This window comes from Babylonia areolata, chromosome 21, assembly GCF_041734735.1.
Source record: "Babylonia areolata isolate BAREFJ2019XMU chromosome 21, ASM4173473v1, whole genome shotgun sequence".
Classification (NCBI taxonomy): domain Eukaryota; kingdom Metazoa; phylum Mollusca; class Gastropoda; order Neogastropoda; family Buccinidae; genus Babylonia; species Babylonia areolata.
The window spans coordinates 46,700,617-46,705,129 of record NC_134896.1 but is presented as its reverse complement, the minus strand read 5'-3'; positions in this window follow the sequence as shown (position 1 = coordinate 46,705,129).

The following is a 4,513-nucleotide window of genomic DNA, read 5'->3' as shown; positions in this document are numbered from 1 at the left end:
TGTGACATTTTGTATTTGTATTTCTTTTTATCACAACAGATTTCTCTGTGTGATATTCGGGCTGCTCTTCCCAGGGAGAGCGCATCGCTACACTACAGCACCACCCATTTTTTTTGTATTTTTTCCTGCATGCAGTTTTATTTGCTTTTCCTATCGAAGTGGATTTTTCTACAGAATTTTGCTAGGAACAACCCTTTTGTTGCTGTGGGTTCTTTTACGTGCTCTAAGTGCATGCTGCACATGGGACCACGGTTTATCATCTCATCCGAATGACTAGCGTCCAGACCACCACTCAAGGTCTAGTGGAGGGGGAGAAAATATCGGCGGCTGAGCCGTGATTCAAACCAGCGCGCTTAGATCCTCTCACTTAAGGCGGACACGTTTCCTCTAGGCCATCACTCCACTTTATTGAGTTGTATGTGTGAATATAAACATGGCATGCATGCGCACATTGGACTGGATTGGTCTTCCCCTTCCCTTGGAGTCTCAAGGCCTGACAAAATGCGTTGAGTTACACTGCTGTTCAGGCATCTGCTTCTCAGATGTGGCCATGTACTGTATATATGGATTTGTCCGAACACAGCGATGCCTCCTTGAGCAACTGAACTCAACCTGAGTGACAGAGAAAATTTCAAATTTGAATTGGGCCAATGAAGAGTTATTACAAAATAAGAAATGTACCTTTGCAAGATAACAGTTGTATTTTTGTAGTCTGCTGGTATCCTTATTTCTGTGATTAAAACTTAACGTGGAGCTGCCATTTCACCAACAGAATCTAAAAAAATCTTACTACACTGGGTGTTTAACAGGCCTTTAACTGAAGTCTCACCAGTCGGCTTCTGCTCCTGCTTTTCATGGGCTGCAAATCACACATTCATTTGTATAGGAGTGGGTTTTTAGATGTATGACACCTTTCCAACCTTCTATTTAGGCAGCCATTCTCCATTTTCAGTAGTTCATCAGTAATTACAATTCAACCATTGCCATCTTACAAGTCTACTGCAGAGGCCATAACAGGGTTAAAAGCACTGTTTAGAAAACACCACCATACACAAATCCTCAAGGCCAGAAAGAAAGCAGACCATTCCCACACATAAAACAAAAATCAATCAAATGAGATTTATAACTTGACCACTCCATAAAACGTTTTTAAGTCATGCCACACTGGAGGTGTCAGCCATATCTATCACTCCTAAATTCTAATTTCCAAAAACATGACTGACAATCAAATTTAACAATTACATAAATTAACCACACCTTAAAATTCTGTAAGACATGTCACACAGGCAGGACTGGGGGGCTGCCACACAACCAGTATCACCTCTAAGTTTTGTTGGGGTTTTTTTTTAAGAAAAAAGTCTGGTACTCAAAAAAGAATTGTAAAAAACCCAAAAGCCTACTGGACAATGCCAGTACATGTGTTAAGTGTGATTACTATGCATCATAGTAAATGACTAGTCCAGCAACCATTTCAGTGACTGAAGTGGCAGGTTTAAGAAAGAAACAAGCACAGGAAACTGGAAAGGGTATGCATTGCAAAATTTCATCCAAATCACTCCTTAAGGTTACTGAAAGGATGCAGAGCCTCAAAAGTGATCAACTCCCATTTACCTTGACTGTGTCCATATCAGATCAAAACTTGACAAAAAAACCCAACAAAAAACAACAACAACAAAAAAAACAAAACAAAAAAAAACCCAACCTAACCCTGACATCAACACAAGCAAGGGAGGTAAACTCCCCAATCCCTTCCAACCATGTGAATGAAATGTTGCTTTATTGGCGGAGCTTACAAAATTATATACTAATAGTGATAATATCATCAACTGACCAAAATACGTATAAATGTATATATGGAAGGCATCCAAAATAATAACTTATCATGTATAACTTCAGAAAAGTAGGCATGTTTCCGTATAAGGTTGAAAAACATTTTTTTGAAAGATGATTTAAATTACACAGCAGGCTGCATATTGACTCTGGTCTCTCGTTAAATACAGCTTTCAGGCCTACGTGCACCATGAACAGCTTGAAAAGTAAGTTTGAAAAACTTCTGTCTGAGCCAAAAATGTAGCTCTCGTTATTCAGTGCTTTTTAAATGATAGTTACTTAATTGATAGGTGTATACTTTTATTGTAAAAAAATAAATAAATAAAAAAGATGAGTGGTGCTCATTACATTGGCTGCATGCACCGCTGCTTGCTGGAGATTCAGCATCATTTCACCATGCCCTTACATAAAGAAAACTGCACATAAAGAAAACTGCAGAAAAAAGTGGTCCTTAACTTTTTGTGAACCCTCTATTTGAAGAAGATGCCGACGGGCGCATCAGCCAAGTGGTTAAAATGTTGAACTTTCAACCTGAGGGTCCCTGGTTCGAATCTCGGTAACGGCGCCTGGTGGGTGAAGGGTGGAGATTTTTCTGATCTCCCAAGTCAACATTTGTGCAGACATGTTTGTGCCTGAACCCCCTTCATGTGTATAAACAAGCAGCAGCAGATCAAATAAGCACATTAAAGATCCCGTAATCCATGTTAGGTGGGATATGGTAACAAGAACATACCCAGCATGCACACCCCTGAAAAAGGAGTATGGCTGCCTACACGGCGGGGTAAAAACAGTCCAACACATAAAAGCGCACTTGTGTACATACAAGTAAACGTGGAGTTGCAGCACACGAATGAAGAAGAAAGAAGATGCCATCAACAATAAGCCAGGAACTCAGTGGAAGTAATTTCAGGACTGGGCTTGCAGCAGCACTCCAATTTACATCCGCATAGACTTTTTTCAAAGCAGTCCCAAGTTCCCAACATCAATATCTGAGGAGTTTCAGGAGCCTGAATTTTTGAGTGATGGTTCCACAACAAAACTAGCCGAATGGCTGACTGGCACAAACTGCTAGTATTAACTATTTACCAAGACTGGGTTGCATGACCAATCTTTGCAGTGCTAAATTTGCTTAGTGTTTAGAATTGTTGTAGTGTCGAGTTAGGAAAGTTCTCAATGCAAAGCAAACTCAGCACTGCTAACATCGTTTTTGAAAAGTAGCCGAGGCAATGACTGTCTGCTCACCTCGCAGCTCAGAGCTTTAAGTTCCTGCAACCTTTTGGTATGAAGCTTTCATCTGGAGGGTTTCAAAGTACATGAAAACCCCAAAATGAAGGTTTCAAGATAAAATATTAGGGTTTTTCTACACCCACTTTTAACATAACCCCACCCCTTTCTGTTAATGTACCTTGCAGCATTTAACTGTCGTCAGGATAACCAGAACCACTTAAGCTAGAACATTATCTTTGTTTTCTATCACATTTTCAAAGTTACTATTGTCGAAGTTGTGTGGAAAATCAAACAAAATTTTAGCCATCTCTTCTGTACTGTACATCCTGGCAGCCATGCTGATACACTGAACAACTTTCGTCTTGAAAAAACACAAAAAAGGCACCAAAATCAAGCCAAAACTTGCTGAGGTATTGCTTCGAGCACACACATCAAGGCAGTCACCATTTGCAAGGAAGTAAGCTCATTCAAGTGACCAGCTGGACTGTTGTTAATGCGGCTACCCCGAAATCACGGATATATCCGCGCTCGGAAATGAAAGGGTTAAGATGCTTATCTCCTGATACAGTGTCTGTGAGGGTCCGGGTTCACTTGCTGCTCTCGCCCTTTCTCCCAAGTTTGACTGGAAAATTGAGCTGAGCGTCTAGTCATTTGGATGAGATGATAAACTGAAGTCCTGTGTGCAGCAAGGACTTGGTGCAAGAAAATGAGCCCATGGCAACCCAAGTGTTGTCCTCTGGCAAAATTCCGTATCAGAAATCCATTCTGACAGGTAAACAAATAAAGGCATGCACTTGACCAGTGCACTGGGTTATATTGCTGTCATTGTGTCAGGCATCTGCCTTGCAGATGCGGTGAGGAATGCAAGGATTTGTCTGAATGCAGTATCACCTCCTTGAGAAACATGAAACTGAAATGTATCTCATCTGTCCTGTGTATATATTCAAAACAACAACAGCAACAAACAGGAAACAAGTAATTAAGAATACCTAAATTAAGATTTTGTAACAATTATGATTATTTGTTTCTGCTGACATAATTTTTAAAAAAAAGACAGATGCAGGAATTTCATGCAAGCAAAGAGCACAGCTGTACTGGTTAATATACACTTTTTCTTAAGCTACAGATCAATGTACTTTTAAAAAAATCAGTTTCCACCTCAACAGATCTATGTATAATGACTGGAATATGATTAATATCATATATCACTTGACTCCTAATCAGCATTTTCTTTTCTAATAATGTACAAAAATTATAAATAAAATTATTGATGTTTCATCAGCTGTCACGTTAAAACTGAAGTGCAACATGACACTACAATATAAGTTTTAAGCTTGTTGATGCTCTCTTGACTTTGCTTGTATTGAAATCATGTGTACTGTTGAACAATTAAAGATTTATTCAAACCAATGTATGAAAAATCTTTTTTGCATATTCAGGTACCCATACCGAACAA